The following is a 20,449-nucleotide window of genomic DNA, read 5'->3' on the forward strand; positions in this document are numbered from 1 at the left end:
AGGGGAAAAAAAATACTTTTAGGAACATTTTTACTATGCTGTGCTTTTTACTTTTATTTGAGTGTTTTTATTATGAAGTATCACTACTCCGAGCAAAAACTTCTAGATACTCCACCCTCTGAGAGTAAGTTCACTGAATGAAGAACAAACTTATCTTAGAAAATATTCACCAGACACACAGTCTTTGTTTAATGTCGACAGAAATTTATTTGGAAAAACTTTCCTTTTGCCTGATTATGTTATTTTGTAATTATGTTATTTATGTAAATTATTTTTATTTTGGTCTTTAAAATACAAAAATGTCCACATAACTATATTTTGGTCCGTCTGATTTTCACTTGAGCTAAAATAAGTAGAAGTAGCTTTGCTCTTACTTGAGTATTTTTAGTTCTCAACCTTCTGGTTCTTTCTGTGACAACAGGTTCAAACTCCTATATATTTCACTTCCAACTTGTGGAATACTCTAGCATGTATTTGCTAATTTACATTTTCTAATGAGTACCAAAAGTGGTATCTTATCATAAAAATACATTAATTATTTATGATATCAATTCACAGAAATGAAAAAGTACAGATATCTAAATGCACTTAAAAAAGAGAACATAAAATAATCTAGATGAAGCTAATAGAGAATAACAGAACCATAAATCGTATCACGATTTATAAAAATATTATGTATTTAGTTTATTAATCAGAAGCTTTTTTTTCGCCCATTAGAATTGCCTTAGCAATTTTTAATAAAAAAAAAAACAGAATTAAAGTGAGTAAATAATAAGAAGAAAATGGATAATACCCTCAGTTACTAACCACAGGAAACATGTTTTACATGTTCATGACGAACTGTTTTGTCAAAACAGCATAAAGTGTAACTTAAATATATTATTTTAAACCTAATTTTGAAGCTGAGATTTCTCTAGAACTTCAAGGAGTAATGTAGGATGGTGGCCACTAGAGGGAAGCAGAATCTATGTTTCCACTTTTTGTGCTGTTTTTTTTCTTTTCACTTTCAAGGTTCTCAGAGAAAACAGGTAAACAGTTTGACATGAATATATTCAGACATGTTTATTGGTGTAAAATTGAGCATTTTTCGGCTCATGAGCTGTTGGACAGAAGTCAGACTGTGGGAGGTGACATTGGCAGAGGATGAATAATGGGCTTAAGAGGTGAAGTGATTTACTTTGAAGTAGATGAAGACACTTAGTTCCTCTCCTGGCCTCTCACTACATCTCCCAACACCAACATTGTCTCACACTGGAGGCTTTTCATAGCAAAAAAAGAAAGTCTGAAAAGGTGAAATGACAACATTTCAACAGGAGTCAACACATCTGATGTGATAAATGTGTGAGCATCTTGTCACTGCTAAGTCTCAGCTACTGCCATAATTCTGTAATAGGCTTACCTGGGTGAGTGGGCAAACTCTCCTCCTCTGCTTGCTTGCTAACACGTTCCCTGCTAAGCTAAACAAGAGTCAGAGGTAAAAAGCGAAGCTAAACATAAACAGCTCAGAGGGGAAAGGAAAAGGTCAACAGATAGCACAAACAGAGGAGCTCAGTGATCTATAACCTGCTCTCACATCTGACCTCTGGGCCTCTGTTGTCAGCACTTACTCTCATTTTAGGAAGCAACTTTGAATAACTCAAGTGAGTTCAACCTACATTTGTAGACCGAGCTTCAATCCTGTTTCCTCTGAGATAACCAGCTGTTCTGTTCAGAATACACAAGAGGCACGATTTTAATTTGCATTTCAAATTATCTTATAAGGAGGATGTGCTGCAGAATGACATTTTTTCTTTGGAATGAAAGCTCAATGTAACGACTGGTGTGATCATCTGAAGAGGAGCGTATTGGATCGCACGCTTCTCTTCAATCACTGAAACAAAAAGATTTGTTGAAAAATGCAAATGAGAATAATATATGAAGAGATTTGTTTACAGCAAGGGTGGTCAAAGTGAGTCCAGGGGCTCAAATGGCCCCTGGACTCATTTGGACCACAACTTAAGAATATATTAAAACAAAACTATGCTTTTTAAATCAAAATCCTCTTACAGGAATGTTAGATGTAATACAAAATGGTCCGCTTTTCCAAGCTTTCTGTTTTGGTCATAATAACTACAACCATATTGGCTTATAGTCTAAAGTCCACCTTGGTGTAAAGAGATCTGCTTTTATTTGCTGTATTAAACTTGACTAAGTACAGCAAGTGTTTTAAAATGAAGACTGACCAAGATGCTGTACTTGGTCATCTTGTACAGCATCTTACTGTTGAAAATAATAATAAAAAGTTTTTGTTTTTCAAGTTTTTAAGTTTTTGTTAATCAAGCTTGAAATAATAAGCAAACTAGATGCTTTTCATTTAACAAGGAAAAACCATCTAAAGTTTAGTATCAACAATCCCGTTCCTACGCAAACATCTGATTATTTGTTTTATTAAAATAATTCATGCTTAATTTATAGTTTAGCTGAGTTTTTTATCACATTTTTGGTCATTTTAGTTTTTAAAAATATATTTTCTTTGGCCCACGAGTAATTTTGAGCTAATGATTTTGAAGTTTGAGGCATCCACGTTTACGTAGATGTCTACAATTAGTAGACAACAAGTAATACTAGCAGTGGTACATAGTAATTTTTGTGGATGTGGGTGAGAGTTATTATCCACAAATACAGAAAAATGAAACAGTGTTCTGAGGAGTTCTTTTGTATCAAAATTACAAAGAAGCAAATCATCAATTCATTAATGAACCCATAAAATAAAGAACAACATCTAAAATTAGCAAAAAAACTAAATATTTATCTTGCAAACGAATTTACATATAAGCTAAATATTTAGCTTGGACCTAAATATTTAGATGCAAGTTTGGAGAATAAACAGAATTAAATGTTTTGTTGAAATACACACATAGTTTGAAAACTAAATATTCAGCTCAGACTCAAGCACTTAGTTGAGAACTAAATATTTAGCCTCCTCACCAAATATTTAATTTCAAAAATGCAAATTTATAAACTAAATATTTAGCTTATGAATAATATATTTAGTTTGGAATTCTGATATTTGTAAATGAATGGTGAAAATATGACTTTGAAAAATGAACACCTACATTTTCTTCTTTTTGACAAGATAAAGAAACCAAAATATTGCTGTTAAATTTTTACTGTGTTTTTTTTTACAAAGAGCACCCCATATTTTTCCTGTGGGTTAAGCCAGTAGCAGGGCGTTCCTCCTGCAATATGGATGCCTCATTATGGACCGGCTCCAACACCAGCTGCAGCTCTCAGATCAAAATAACCTGATCTGCTAATCCAATCACTCAACTGCTCTGACACTTTGTTTCTGGATGGAACCTGTGCTGCTGCTGAGTAGTAACACACACTCTGTCAGCAATACTAAAGTAACTCTAAGCGATGTGGGGTCAGCATATTTGCCTTTGAACTTAAACTCATTTTCTCATGTTCTAAACTGCAAAAACACAAGCATCCTGATGCTGAGTTTACCACGTAATCCCCGCAATCTGCCATAGTTCTAAGGTATTTTCCCTCTCACTGTGCTGTAACCCAGAGCAGAAGGAAACATGCACACAGAGACAAGCACGCACAAGCACGCACAAGCACGCACAAGCAGGCACAAGCACGCACAAGCACGCATGAGTTGCACTTGTTAGTCTGGATACAGCGATAATTTCTGATAAAGATACTGCTGCTTAAAAACAACAAAAGGGATCTGTTTGGATCATTTGATTCTGATGGAGCAAAATGCACTCAGTGGATGTGTGTCAGAACCTTCACATGTTGAATCCTTTTAACCAACACACACTCAGACGCTCAGGTACATACACCAGCATTCTCAAGCCACGTGAGCCTTAACAAGTAGCTAATGAGCTCGGAGTGTCTTAGAGGTTTTTCTTCCAACTTAGCAGCCAGTCTAAGTCCTTAATATACATGCTGGTTGTGTGTGAACTGTCTAGCAAGCCCTGCATGTGTGCGTCCCCATAAACACCTTAGAAGTCAAAATGGTCTCCTAAACCACAAAGGCATGTATGCGTGTGTTTGTCTTTCATGCCATTTTTGTTTAATTTTTCCAATGAATTGGCCAGCAGTTCACCATCACTGACATTCTCTAACACCTGGATTCTGTTCCACACACAACAGATGAGGGTCTCCATGGGAACAGGGTCCTTTCCTGCGGATTTCTCAGGGTTTGCTGCTGCAAAAATAAACATAAGTTTCTCCATCTGCTGCCTCCACTGACCGCTGGGGAACAGCTGTGTTTGCTACAAAACACACACACACACACGCACGCCTACACACACACACACACACACGCACACACACGCTGAGCCTATATTTTTACACCGTGTTCCAAATTATTATGCAAGTGATATTTTCTCAGATATTCTTAATTGGTCAATGCAAATGATGATCAGTATAATTTTCAAGTCATAAACTATTACAGTATAAATCTAATTTTATTGAACAAAGCTCCCCATGAGCTCCCCATTTTCAAAAATAAAAAACTCAAAATGCACTGTTCCAAATTATTATGCACAGCAGATTTTCTAAACATTTTATGAATAATAAAGAACTGCAAACTGTCATTTTTTTAAATGTGCAGCATTAAGTGATCACATGAACTAAAATCAAAAGCTATTTCAATCAAAAACGTCTTAACAGACCAAGTTACATGTTAACATAGAACCTTCTTTGATATCATAGCTCAATTCTTGATCCATTGAACTTGTGAGTTTGTGGAAAGTTTCTGCTTGAATTTCTTTGCAGGATGTCAGAATATCTTCCCAGAGCTGCTGTTTGATATGAACTGCATTAGACCCCCAGATCTTCTGCTTGAGGAAACTCTAAAGGTTCTCAATAGGGTTGAGGTCAGAGGTCAGAGGAGGATGGTGACCACACCATGAGTTTCTCCCCTTTTATGCCTATAGCAGCCATAACCAGCATGAGATGGTTCATTGTCATGATGAAGATGATTTTGCTACTGAAGGTTTGGCTCTTCTTTTTGAACCATGAAAGAAAGTGATCAGTCAGAAAGTCCATATTCTTTGCTGAGGTCATTTTCACACCTTCGAGGATTCTGAAGGGGCCGACCAGCTTTCTCCCCATGATTTCAGCCCACAGCATGACTCCACCACCTCCTTGCTGACGTCACAGTGTGTTAGAACGTGGTGGCCGTCCACCACCAATCCACTACTGAGTCCATCTGGACCATCCAGGGTTGAACAACAGTCATCAGTAAACAAATCTGTTTGAAAATCAATCTTCATGTCCAGCTGGGTCCACTGAGACCGGTTCTGCTTGTGAGCTCTGGTTAGGGGCCCAATAATACACAACAAGCCTCTGGAGGATCCTCCACCTTGAGGTTCCAGAGGCTCCAGCAGCTTCAAATAACTGTTTGCTGCTTTTTAAAGGCATTTTAACAGCTGCTCTCTAAATCCAATGAATTTGTCTAACAGAAACCTTCCTCATTCTGCCTTTATCTGAACAAATCCATCTGTGTTCAGAATCAGCCACAAATCTCTTCACAGTACAATAACGCTTCAGTTTTTGTTAAATATTTAATGTTTTCATACCATGTCATACGGCACTAAACTATCTGATGATTTTCATCAGCAGAGATTCTTTCTCTTTCCCATATTGCTTGAAACCTGTGGCCTGCTTAATAATGTGGAACATCCTTCTTAAGAAGATTTCCTTTAATTGAGCTCACCAGACAAACTAATCAACCAGTTCTCTGAAATTAATTATAGTGATTCATAGAGCTCTGTCACACAATACCATCTATAAATTTAACAGCACAACAAAAAAAATTATATTTATGACACTTAAATCCAATTTGCATAATAATTTGGAACACTGTGTAGAAACCTAACTTTGAAACTATAACAGTTAGGTTTTGACAGATTGACATGATTTTGTGAGGTTTTGAAGTTGAAAAGCTTTTTAAAACACAAGATTAGGCCTGTGTTGATGTTTTCTTTCTGATGTTGGATTTTCCTACGATAGATTGGTGACCTGTCCAGGGTGACCCCGCCTCTCACCTGTTGAGATAGACACCAGCACCTGTCACAACCCCACTAGGGTTGAGGGTTGTGTCCTCCTGGAAGGTGAACCTTCACCCCAGCCCCAAGCATTTTAGTCAAGTGAAATTTAATTGTATAGAATATTTCAGCAACAAGGTAGTTCTAAGTGTTTTACACCATAAAAACATAGACATATAAAACAAGCAATCAACATTACATTTTGTCAAACGATATCAAAGTCACTGATCCAATATGTCAAAACCAAGTTCGCCACAGGGTTGGATTGATAATAGGATGGTAATATTCTTACTCCAGTTTAAGAATACTTCTGGAAATTTTACTTTTAGGATCATTATTTCACAACTCCACTTTAAAAAAAAATTGTTTTGACTTGCTCTCAAATTACATATACCGTTTGCACTTTGATTATTTAGGAAAATGCACACAAAGTTGTTGTTTGTTTTATTGTTTCTATTTTTCTACTTGTCATGTTAATATATTATTAAAGTATTTTATTGAGATCTATAAACTTTGTCCAAAGATTTAAACAAAAATAATTTAGAGGAAAAACCACAAAAACAGATAAAAGTCAGAAGTTTGTTGATGTATCAAACTTAAATGATAGAAAGTATCGGTATAGTTAATGGTGATAGTGGCCCTTAATTTACTTGGTATCGGATCAATACCGAAATATGCAGCATCACACATCTCAACTCTCTGTAGCAACCTGTCAGCAATGGCTTCTCTTTTTGTAACTGAAGGTGGACATGTTGGATTTTTTTTCTATTCTGTTGGAAATTTGATTTGTTGTTTCCTTGTTGTCCTGAGTTGATCACTCAATGAGACCCACAAACCAAGAGGATCAATTAATATTGAAAACATCAAAGCTGCAATGCAACTTTCTTTCCCAATCTTGTTTTCTGTAGAGCTCTGAAATAAAATAAAAGATGATAAACTTCCTGTCTCTAACTAGCTACCCATCTAATCATTCCTTCTTTTTCTACTGTAAAACATTTGCAAAGCACCCCTGTTTTTCCCAGACCTCCATGTCACTGACTGAAGTGGATTATAGAAACTTTTTGCGCTTCTACAGAATCCTCAGATGAGATCAACCAAAATGTGGTTGGGGGAACTGCATCTCTCTGTGCTGCCCCCTCTTAAAGGGAAAGTTCAGAAGTGTGTACTTTAAAAGGCGCTATCTTGAGGAAATTGTCTTCTCTTAAAGCCTCCCTGTCTCTATGACAACTGAAGGAGTGTCTCTGAGGCTGCCAAAAACATTCCCAGTGAGAATGTTCTCATGTGCTGGTTTCTGGTGTCGGACTTTCTATTTCTTAATTCTTCTTCTTCTGTAAAACCGCTGACAGCAATTTCCCCAAAATGCTGCAGATGTAGCCACTCCCCACGAGGCGGGGCCTGAATAAGATGCCAACATCTTCTCTGATGACTGAAATATGAATATATCTCATGTAACGGTTTACATCTGTCACTGCCATAATTTTTAGTGATTTATCACATGAACAGATTTACTCGTGTGAAATCAATTCCTTTTCTTATTTCATGGAAACACTACAGTACCAAAATAGCTTTATTTTCGAAATTACCATAGCATGAAAACGGTTGTGTGTACATTTGTCATGGAAACGCAGCTACAGATAACTTATAGAAAGGTTAGGTCATTGCGATGGAACACAATGCATAAGAACTCCTGTTGTTCATGCTACACCTCTCCCTTTATACACTTTGCAGCTTGTTGCTAACCTAGCTGAGCTCTTTCCTTTGCAGAATGTATATTTTGATCACTTTTTTCTGAAACTTTTTATGATGACCTTCACACTAACATAATGGATATTTTTGCAGAACCTTTCTATCTGTAGAATCACTAAGCAGTCCAGCTCTATCTCCCCACTGCTTTACAGGATGTGAAATGAGGTCAAAGGCACATCACCATTTCCCGTAGTCTTTTGTTGTTATTTCAGAACCATATTCATGACTGATAGTTTATTGTGGATTGTTTTTGCTATGTAGGTTATAATAATTATTTCTTAATTTTAATTCCTTAATTCTACCTTCATGTTTCTACCATCTACTGCTGGAATGAAGTTTGCGTTTTTTTCCCCCATGTTTTATGCCAAACATGTTCTGTGTTCTACTGTCTAAGTAATTAATTTTAGACTCTGTCCAAAGCATATTACTGCAGAAGTCGTTCCCTTTGGTAAACCTCACAATCCTCTTTGTTTTCAGGGAAAAATGCAAGAAAATAAACTCAAAGATTGTGCCGTCTGTCAGATCCAGGTGTTTTGCAAGTTGTTTTCACTCTTCTCCACTTGTACGCTACATCCTATACCAGGGTCCGCAACCGATCTAATCCAAGGAAACATTTTTGTCCTTGGTCCCGGTAAGTATACTGAAAGTATAAGTAAACATGAAAAAACAACATGAAAAGCACACACCTATGACAAGAAACGTAGATCTGAAACCATGTTGCTTGTCCCTCTGAAGTAAACTGCTACTGTCTACCTGAAGGCCTTAAACAGCTCTGTGGATCTCAGCATGACCAAAAATGCATGAGAACCCTTCAAAATGCTGAGTCTTAAAATTGACTTTTTTTTTTAACTATACATCATATTACAATGTTATTCCCTCATCAAAAAAATACCTGGAGTTTTGACTTGATCCTCTCATGTATATCTGAGAACTCCTTTGATTTCCCATGGCAACCATTCAGCTGTGCAAAACACCTGGGTGGACATAGCTCCGCCTTCAAGATGAAGCTCCTCCTCAAAGCTGAGGCTCACAGAGCAGTTCCTACAGACCCACTCAGTTCCTTCAGACTAGCCAGCAGCAATTAGCAAACACTTGGTGGAGCTGCCTGGTGGAGGTAAGCTCATTATAAGAGCTACTTCTAAGTGCAACGCTGGTAAAAACTTTGTTAAAGATTATAGGAGCCATGTGTGATGACTTCCTGAAGTTTCAGAAAGAGCAGGAGTTTCTTAAAGAGACAGAGGCAAATTTGACAGGGTTATATAGTAAAGTCGAATTTGTTTTAAGTCATATTTGATATATAGAGCATTTTTATAACAGTTACTTGATTACTAGTTCCTTGTAAAAACATAATACTGCCCCTATAAGAGGTACTTAACCTGGGATGTCCTAATGTAGCCTTAATAAGTTGAACTTTGTGTTATTAGATCACTTTATAATATTTTCATATATTCAGATATGTGAGAAAAACACACATACTTTCATAAGGTGTGTGTGTGTGTGTGTGTGCGTGCGCGAGCGTGTGTGTGTGTAAACAACCCTAAATTAAACTGTAGGGAGATGCTGCAGAGAGACGGAGTTGCTGGCAGGAGTCGCTGCGTCGCTGCGCTGAACTTCAGCGTCTGTCCTGACAGAGAGGAGGCGCTTCGAAACGCCTCACCTTTACCCAATCTACACCGCACCCAGGATGGAGAAACACACTGCAAGGAGGAAGACTGGGGTGTGCCGTTTCTACACAGCCCTACCAGACTGTAGCGCTGCCTCCGTAGAATAATATGGGAGTGTTACTTCCCTACTAATGCTTTTCATCAAGACATGTTTTACATACATTGGGGAAATGTGTGTTAATGGAAGTATTTTGTCTTGATGTTAGTACAAGCTAACACCAATCAGAAATTGCTTTAATCCACTCAGTAAGAAACACAAATAAAACATCATGTGCTGTTTCCTGTGCATAAAACTATGCGGAGTTGCTTAATAAATGACGTAGTTCTCAGTTGTCCTCAGGGAACCTGGGCTTTTATTCAGAAAGGAGCCTAAACAAATCCAGTGAGCCCTCCACGTGGCAGACACATGGTTCTGATCATGAGACACGGAGAGTTAGGAGCTTCAAACACACACACTGACGTTCACTTTAGAAGAAGGAGAAAAAAAAATGCAGAAGCAGAGTTTCTTGATTTCATGTTATTGTTTTAAATTCATTTATAACCGACTTAGAAAAAGCTTTTGCTTTGAGTAAAGTCCCTGGAGATTTAGAGTCGATTCAAATTTGTGGGTTAAAGGGGAAAGCTGCAAAAGAACTGGCCTGTGTCACTCCGTTTACCGTGAAGGTTAGTGCAACAATGCCACGGTGAAACGTGTCTGTTGAAATTTATCTTCTGATTCTTTCTGGATTAAGGCTCCTCCTTCACTGACTGGGTGGTGCTTGCTGACAGTTGTATAATTAATCTTGCAGCAACAAGTTCTGTCAGACAAAGAGCATTTTCGAAGCCAAACTACAGAAGGCAGCGGGAAAGAGCCAAAGTATGTTGTTGGTCTGGCCGCACTCCAAATTTCCAGTTCTAGCAGATTTACAACCTAAATCTGACTGAAAGGGGAGAAATTAGCATGCAGAAGGCTGCATGCGCAAGTTTTCAATCATCTCTGTGCGGATGTCAAATCTAACCCGTTTTTAAGTGTACGAGAAATAATTCTGAGTAAGTATTTCCAGAAAAACACGCTTGAAGAAGCTCTGCAGAGCTGCAGGTGTGGTTGTGAATGGATGCATTATGATCCAAGGCCAGATAGTTCCAAAACTATAATGGAGGTATTTTGATGTGTACACTGTAGGAACGGCTCATCACAGAGAACTATAGCAGCAGAAAATGACCACGTCTCCCTTCTTTCTGCATTAGCAGCCTCTGCTGCTACTTGGTAGGACACAAACAAGTACGGCCAGTCACACACACACGCGCGCGCGCACACAGACTGGATTTCTGGTAAAAGATGTGGAAAAAGCTTTCAAATAGATTGATGCTTCACTGCAGACACATATTTCCAGAATGAAAACTTTCCAATTAAGAAATTATTGTTTTAACCAAATCATTGGTTAAAAAATGTTCCATGACTCTAAAGAGCATGATGAGTGTGTAGTTCGCTTTCAGGAGGCAGTTTCTTCTTAAAGGGCCAGCATTAAGTCAAATCAGCCTTTTTGAGCTTTACATCATGTTATAATGTTATTCCCTCTTCTAAAACATACCTGGAGTGTTGTTCTGATTCTGTCATGCTTGTCTGAGAAAAGCTTTAATCTCCATGGTAACCATTCAGCTGTGCAAAACACTTGGGTAGGCCTAGCCCCGCTTTTGAGGACAAAGCTCCTCCTCAGAGCTGCAGTTTCCAGTAGCGACCAGCAGGTCGGTCAGGGACACGGATCTCTTCCTGAAGAGTGTCGACAGAATTACATTACCACCAGTGCACTGCTTGCTCATCGTTAACAATAAAATTGCACAAATTGAAATTACGTAAATAAAAACTTTGCTTACTAGAAATTTTAGATAAAATTACGCTTTGATAAAAAAAGAAAATTAAAAAATTGCGCTTGGACGAAGTGGTTTTTCAGCTTTCTCGAAATACATGTATTTGGCAAAACTTCGATGGGAACACTTTTTTTTTGTATCACCCGAGTCACATGATCAACAGCAGGTTGAAAAAGACGACAGGAAGTGGTAGCAGGACCACGGATTGTTTTTGTTTTTTCAGACAATGTGCAGCTAGCTCCATCACAGCTCACACAGCATCACAGTTCATAGAAACTTGTGTCACTCCAACCTGTTGAATCACAGCTCGTCTGTAAACACACAGACTACAGTTTCCCCAAAACTCCGCATACGTAGCCGCTCCCAAGAAGGCAGGACTATCGCCTGAATAGGACCCGGACGTCTCCTCTGATTGGCTGTTAGATAATGAGCACTGAATTATGAATATGTTCCTTGTATTTGTTTACATATGCTTCTGCCATTATTTTTAATGCCTTACCACAGGACAAAGCTTATTCACATCATTTTATTTTCTGTTCTTATTTAATGTAAACACAGCAATTGCAAGTTGTGTTTTTCAACATTAACGGCAAATGGACAAAGATTTGCGCACATTTGTAATGGAGTGATTGGCAGCAGGTGGGTGTGTCTGCATCCACGTCCACGAGGCTTTCAGACAGATTATTGTCCAATGGGAGGCGTCAAGGAATCTACTTTTGTAGAAGAAAAACATTGACATTCTGCAGGAAACTGAAGCGTGAACAGGAGACAACTTATGAATCCTCTATGTGATCATCTGATCATCTGTGAGGGAGATTAATGAAAAGTTGCAAAGAAGGTGGATCTGCACTCTGAACATCAATTCCTATAAAATGATTGCAAACTTTACGGATAAAGGCGTTTTGAGTTTAAATTTTAACAGTGTTCAACTGATGGGTGTCACTATTGAACAGGATGTCGGCCTGTGGAGAGGCGGCCAGGGCGTGGTGGTGAGAATTGTGTAATGACCTCCCACACATTCCACTATCCTCTCACAGAAATTTTTTTATCGGACGGGATTCTTTAAAGACACTCTGAAGGGAAAATTCCGAGCTTCGCACAGAAACGCTTTACAGATGACAGAAAACAGCTGCCTGCCAACAGAAACATGACCTACAAAATATTCCTTATCTGTTCGGAGTGTTTGAAGCAGATCAGAACTCCTGACAACCACGTTGAATCGTCTGGATCAACGTGGTTGTCCCACCCTCTAAAGTTCTGAATTTGGGAGTCACAATCGCAACGGGAGGACGTTCCTGAATTTAAGGAACGTCCTTAAATGAGCCACTTATCGGAACAAAATGTAGATATTTCTCATTTAATAGGCAAATCGCTGCTGAGAGCCTCACAACTGCTGCCTCTGGTGTTGATAATGGAGGCCTTCGGTTGCTAAGGCTAACCTTGGCGTGTGAGCTAAGTGTTAATATAGGAGTGATTCATCCTTCTGTGATTAAAAAAATCAAAGTGGATGCTGGTCGGTTGTCGTGATCCTCATGGTCCACTGTGCTGTCCAGAACAAAGCCCACCACATTCTGTGCCTCCTCAGTCCATCGGTCCCGTGGCTCATAGCAAATAATTTAATTGCGTCATTAAAAAATTGACAGAAAATATGCACTGTAGGAAAATGTTACGTAATTGGTGTTACAAACTCTGCTCTACAGACCTCACTGCAGGTCAACCACAGTTCACTGACGAGGCGGTTCATACTGCTTCCCGTCATAAAAACATGACGAAGTCATCAATTATGAAGCATTACATTTTGTCAAATGCCAACATCAAACACACGTCAACTATGTTGATCAAGGTTCCACTTAGTACTAATCAAAGGCAACCCCAAACAGCTGGGTTTAGGTGTTGATTTAAAGTAACTCAGTGTTTCTGCAGTTTTCCAGTTTACTGGACATTTGTTCCAGATTTGTGGTGCATAGATGCTGAATGCTGCTTCTCCATGTTTGGTTCTGGGGATGCAAAGTGGACCAGTGTTACTGTCACGTTTCATGGGGTCATTTTTCTGGACATGTTCACAAGTTCTTCTGAAAGTCCTCTATGGGTTATATTCTATAGAATGGAATGGGCCGTCTCATCTTTTTGTCGGGTAAAACTTCTACTTTTGCTTTACCAGACTTATCACTAACTGCTCTTTCTGAACGCCTCACTTTCAGACTCACCATGGTTGGTGTTTGTTCTCACTTCAGCAGTGAGCAGCACACCAGACTGAATGTTAGCGGTTTAGACAGAAACGCCCCACACACACAATGCTGAGTGATGATGTTCATGATGTTATCATGTGTGGCTGATGTGACATGCTCGCGCTTGGGTTTACTAAACAGAGGGAGCTTCCAGATGTATACCTCACCGAAAGTGTAATGTTTTTATAAAATGCTGCAATAAGTATTTAAATGTACTTTTTTTTTCTTTTTTAAATTGTTTGTTGTTATGTAAAAATCTACTTTCTTGATCTTTACTTCATGTTATAATGTTATTCCTTCATCAAAATCAAACCTGGAGGGTTGCTTTGATTCTTTCATGCATGTTTGAGAAATCCTTAGATCTCCAGTGGCAACCATTCAGGTTGCAAAACCAGTGATGACTCCTTCAGACTAGCAAACACCTGGTGGAACTGAGCCTCTGCTGAGCCCTTTACAGAAGCTACTTCTCAGTGTAATGTTGTCATTAAAGGGTTCGTAAAGAAATGTTGTGGTGATGACCTCCTATAGATGAAGCGTTGGAAAGAGAAGGTGCTTCTTAAAGGGACAGACGCCGCATTGAAGGAGTTACATTACAAAGTGAAATTCCTTTTAAGTTATGTTCAATATAGAGAATTTTTATAACTGAATGTAACTTTATTACTTGATTGTGCTTTAAAGTGGCGCTATGTCTAAAAAAAACACATTATACTGCCCTTGATTCATGACTGTAGTGTTAAATTATTTAGAAAATCATAGTTGCTGCTTCCGTAGGAAATCAGACACGGTCCAGTTCGAACATATTTTGGTGTGCAGTGATGGATGGCCGTCGTCATGGCATCCGGACTACATGAGTTCAATGGGGCCACGTTGTGTGTCCATCAGAGGCCAGGTGGTTGTATCATGCAGCTTCATGACATGAGTTAAGTACAGATGTTACCGTGGTTACAGGTTCAGGTTGTGAAAGACATACAAACACCAAAAGGAAGACAGCTTACCGTCCATAACCAGGAGCCATGGACGGGTGAATCCTGGACACGCCCGCTTTTAGGGAGAACAGCCAACAGCACACATGTTGAAAAGATGTGTAAAGCTGTTAGTGCGGCCTCAGTGTGGGGAACCTTGGCGTTTATCCTCAGGGCACCTCTGGAGCACCCTGGTGGAATGGAGGTGAAATGGTTTCCTTTTCTTCACACGTGTAAGAATTTCAAATATTTAAAATTTCAATACCAGACAAAGGTAACCTGACTGAAATGCCTGCATGTTCTACGTTGTTGTTCTGTTGCCACCATCCTTCCCAAGAGCAACATGTGGGATCCGCCTGGATATCAACTCTGACCCAGTGCCGAGTCGACGGCCGTTGGATTTTGAGGGACAGTAACAACAGCTGTGGCTGACGTGATGGAGGACAGGAGAGCTGGATGACTGAATGACTGAATGCTGCTCCGCATTCCTGCCTGGACGCAGAGCCGAAACGGCACATATGAGCAGCAAGCCCCAAAATACAGTCAGAACAGAACTGGGTTCCTTTCAGTTCCAGCACGTCCTGTATGTTTACGCACACAACAAACCCATTTTTACTTAAAACTATACGTCGAAATACATATTCTTATTTTTAGGCAGTATAAATCCAACAATAAGCTGGTCTATAGTGGCGTATTAGAGACAGAATTTCTGAATTTCTGCCAAATTTCAACATTTTGAGATTAATGTTAAAGGTTTTCTAGAAAAAACAGACATTTCTGAGTTTAAACAGTTAGATGTTTGCTAGAAATAAAACTCAGATATTTCATGACTAATCACAGAAATTTTCTATAAAACAAGAAAAATTTTTTTTTATTTTAAACATCAAAACTTTGCTGGAGGAAAACAAAAATTTGGAGATTAATTTCAGGAATTTTTGAGAAAAAAAGTTTGGATGTTTTTCAGTTTGAAAAGTTGAAAAATTGCTAGACAAGCACCCAGAAATTTGGAGATTGATCTAGGAAATCTTTGAGAATAAAAACTAAGAAATATTTGAATTTTAAAAGTCAAAATTTTGCAAAATAATTTTGAGACTAATCTCAAAAAACGTCTGACTCTTTCTTCAGCAAATTTTCACCTTTTCAAACTCAGAAGTGTCCTTATTTTTTTAAAAAAAGTTCCGAGATTTTATTGGTGGAAATGTACTCTTTCTTTTTTAAAATTTCTATCTACAGTGGCCCTAAGATGCTGTCTTACTCATCTTGTTATTGGAGGTTGATGATTATTTTTCTCAGCATCTTTAACAGTACATCAGATATCCAATATTCACCAGTTCTTTTAAATCAAATGACCTAATGGCTTAAAACAAACTGTCTATTCCAGTGTTAGTAATTCTGGTCCTATATGACAGATTTTCTGTTTCAACTCCTCCGATTAACTGAATGGGTCAACATCAGCAGCAGGCTCCTTTAAACATTCGAATCAGCTCTGATTCAAATTTTTAAATTATGAGTTCGGACAGGAGACACTAAAATATGCAAGACACTGGTCCTTGAGGAAAGGAGTTGTTAATGTGACACTCTGACACTGTGCTTGCAGAACAGAACAATTATTCCTGGTAAAAACAACAACAACAAAAAACATGAATAATTGTGAGGAAACAAGAAAATGACACACGACTTTCAAATGATTTATGAATAAAACTTCTTTGTTTTCACTTTCTTCACTCTGACACCTCTCAATGGGATGCAGGTTGACGAGTGTTCAGATCCCAAGTGGAACAGCAGTGAGAAAATGAAAAGCAAGGAGATTAAATATTATAGGGATGATGCAGATTAATGAACATCATGCAGTGTAAATGAGCCCAAGCTAGCCTGGCCATTTCCGTCCTGCGTTCGATTCAAATCTCACTTCACCATCAAAGCTGTTCGGTCTGTGTTGGTCACACTTCCAAATACTGAATTAACATTAACAGCTGCCATGTTTGAATTGGCTGTTTTCTCTTCGCAGTGGAGGATGTTTGTCTACAGTGCAGGAAATCTACGGTTAGCTTTATAGGATCAAACTGGCGTATCATGTACGTCACAAACAAATGTTAGAGATAAAATTTAAAATCCTGAGTCCAGACCTTCTGTATGAAGCAAAGTGCAGAACAAGGACCTGTTTTACCAGGCGATGCCCAAGTTAGCTGAAGTAAGATCATTTTCATTGTTAATGCCTTTAGCTGCAGTTAAAACTGGCCTAAAAATTAAGTTGGACACTTGATATCGCTGGAAATGTGCCCACATAGACACCACATGTAAACCAGATGCACAAATCGTGCTCAGCCTGAAAAGGCCTAATGTGCTCTGGATCCGGTTTGTCATCCAGTCCAAAGAAACATCGGGTCACATCATGTATGCAGCGACTGGAACAACAGGTAATGTTCCCAGTAATGTTCACTTACCGGGAACATACAAGCTAAAATAGTTTACCTGCAAAAACATGAGTTTAGCCTTGGTAGATTGACCAATTACTGCACTTCTATTCTCTTTTATAAGTGTGTAATTCTCTCTACGAGTCACTACTTCGTGGTCTGTTGCTTAAAATGTAAGTTTTTATTTGTAACATGACAAAATGTCATAAGATTCAACATACACATGGGGTGTCAGGTCAATTTGAACCCTGTGTTCACACCCTGTTTTGGCAACATCACTGCTATTGTCGCCAAAACAAATGCACAGGTAACTGCTGTTCCCATCCTCCTTGGCACAAAACAGACAAACTGGACCAGTTTGATCAGAACACCAACTGGCCAGGGGAGTTTCAACAATGTGGACGTACCAATGCAGAGAGAAAATGAGCAATCTTGATTTGTTCTCTGACTAAACCTGAAAGGGACTGGAGTGAGATCACAATCGTGTTTACTTTTCACACAAACCAACGACAAGTTGTTAACTTTGCAGCTACATCTCTCTTCTTTCACTTTGACTCGACTCGGTTTTGAGTCGTCACTTGGTACCGACAGCAGGATGAACTCCTGCGTCTCTTTAAATGCCACCTCTCAATCCTCCCAGATCTCGGCTGGCCTGCGACTGTAAACTGTGCCTGTGGCGTTCCACCTGCACGGGGAGGTCGAGGCAGACTCAAATACCTCACAACTGATGTGCGAAGTGGAAAAATCCGCGGCGCCGCGCCACGGCGTGTTACTGAGTTTCCACCCCTGGCCTTTGTCCATGTTGTGACACCTTCGGCGCAAACCGATCCCGGCGGCCGACACCGAGATGTCGTGGAAGTCTGTCGCCTGCAGGTGTCAAATGTGGAGATGAGATAGTGGGGCCCAAAGCGCCCGATGATGAGTTTCATGTGCGCCACTGGCCTCTTTCACGCCTCCCACTTGCTGCCTGTTTACCTCCAGGTCAGGTTTCACTTGTGGCTGCGCTTCAGTGAACCCCGTGAAACCAAAGAGAGACCTTGCAACTCTATCCTCATCCATGTGGGGAGTACCTGGTACTCTCATGATTGCTTTTCCTTCTCTCTTTTTATCTATTTCCTTCTATTTTTCTATCTTCTGTATTTGTTTCTTCCTTCTTGTATTTCCTTCCCTCTTCCTCTCTTCCTTCCGTCTTTCCTTCCTTCCTCACTTCCTTCCTTCCTTCTCTTCATTCTCTTCATTCTCTGCGTCCTCATTTCTGTGGAACCTCCAGAGAACTTTTCCACGTAAAGCCCAGCAGCACATAGCGCACCGTGTCATATTTCACATGGCGCTCCTCAAACTGGATTTACTGGCCCGGTGCAGGGGCCGACCTTGAATGGTGGGAATGTGAGCCAGAGTTGACACAGGTGGAACAGAGAGCATATCATTCAGGACCACAGCGCCGCTGAGCAAAGAGTAATTACAGCTTGTTTAGAGCATAATAAACAATTCACCAAGCGAGAGCTCTGCAGCAGGAGGGAGCAGCGGCTGCGAGGTTCTTCGTTCTTATTGGCACCTCGGAGCCACAGGGCCGTGAAAACATCCGTTCCCCCTCACCGATTTCTTTTGTTTTTGATTTTTTTTCTTCTTTTCATTCACTCCTAAACGCTTCAGATCATCAAATTATTTTTTTTTCCATCAGCCGATCAGACTTTGAGTAAAACACAAAGAGACATTTTCAACATTTAATTTCTTAAGAGAAAACTCATCCAAACCAACCCGGTCGTATGTGAGAACACCGCCGCTGTTAAATCATAAATTCACTGGGAGGAATAACATTTTATTGGAAAGCTGAGGGAAATTTTTACAAGCCACATCCAGGCCTGATTATTGTCTGAGAAATCACCTAAACATGAAGGTTGTTTTTTTTTAAATACAAAGTTATCGATCATTCTGGAGGTTACAGCCTTAAAGAACTGAAAAGTGTGTTTAGCCCTTTAACTATCACCCCCAAATTTCTTACATGTCAAGATATTAAGTTCCTTAAGGTCGTCATGGATACAAGGTTGGCTAACATCAGGTGCAAAAAAAATCATAAAATAATAATTGCTGTAAAACAAAATGATTCCTCCCACGGTCCATTGGACTCTGCAAGCTTTTTAAAAGCCAGGCGTGATTATTAGGGGTATTTTTGTGTGTGTGTGTCTGTGTGTGTTGTTTTCGGGAACTGACGGTTTGACAGGACAACCCCCTGTTTTCCCGCCATAAACCATAAAATTGCACAAATTTTAATTACGAAAATAAATTTGCTTAATGGAAACACATTGATTTAGAAAAAAACACACCGATTGTCGAAAACCTTTCATTTCCGAAGAAAGGTTTTTGTTCTAGGGTGAGGTGTTTCTTTTTATTCCTGTCTGTATTGAAATAGATTTTGTATTTTGCAAAACTGCAGTGGAAACACTTTATTTTGCTTCACGCGAGTCACATGACTAACAGGAGATGACAGGAAGTGGCAGAAGGATGATGGTTCTGTTTCAGCCTGACGACCGCAGCTGGCTTCACCATGGCCCTGCAGCATTTTTATGATTCATAAAAAGTAACTTGATTGTGCCATGAACTGGTGCCGTGTGCCTAGAAAATACATAATAATGGCCATTTGAAAAATTAAATATGGAAAATGTGGACTGCATTTGTATTTGGCCTTCTTTACTCTGACTCCCACTAATTAAATCCAGTGCAACCATTCGCCTTCAGATGTTATTTAATTAGTAAACGAGTCCACCTGTGTGTAATTGAGTCTGAGTATAAAAGCAGCTGCTCTGTTTCTGGCCTCAGAGGTTTGTTGGAGAACATTAGTGAACACCATCATGAACACCCTGAAACATAGCAGACAGGTCATCAACATTATGCACTACTTTGTGTTGGTCTATCACATAAAACCCCAATCAAGCGCCATAAAGTTTGCGGTTGTGGCAGATGGGAAAGGTTTCGAGGATGGGAAAGCTGTGGAACAGACTCCGCTCTTCCAAACCACGGCGTTCGAACACTGGCCCCTCTTTAAATGTTTTTTGGGAGGTTTTATTTATTTATTTTTTTTCTTTTTGCATGGCTGAGGTTTTCCCGTTTGCTGGAATCCGGGTTCCTCGGAGTGCGGTTATTTGCCTTGCTCTTCTGGACCTCAATTAAAGTTTATGCAGCGACGCTAAATCATGCGGATGAGATCGCAGTCTTGGCCTTCAGCAATGGCGAACTTGTCACATTCCACCAAAACAACCCCGGGTGCTGTGGAGCACACACACGATGAAACGAGCGAAAGTGATAAAGGAAACAAGAGCGCCGGTTTGTGGTCCGAGTTCGTCTCCAAAGGGCACCGAACAGAGACGTCGGATCCTTGGCGTTTCTAATGGCGAGGCTTACTGAACGGTGATAATACTCGCATGTTTTCACAACTAATTATGAAGTCAAAGACAGCAGCTTGTTTACTTAGCTTGGCAGTGGGAATGGAATGAACACTGTGTTCAATTAACAGAACGTGTCTGCCAACCAGAACCCATAAAGCTC

This window comes from Gambusia affinis, linkage group LG12 (genome assembly GCF_019740435.1).
Source record: "Gambusia affinis linkage group LG12, SWU_Gaff_1.0, whole genome shotgun sequence".
Classification (NCBI taxonomy): Eukaryota; Metazoa; Chordata; class Actinopteri; order Cyprinodontiformes; family Poeciliidae; genus Gambusia; species Gambusia affinis.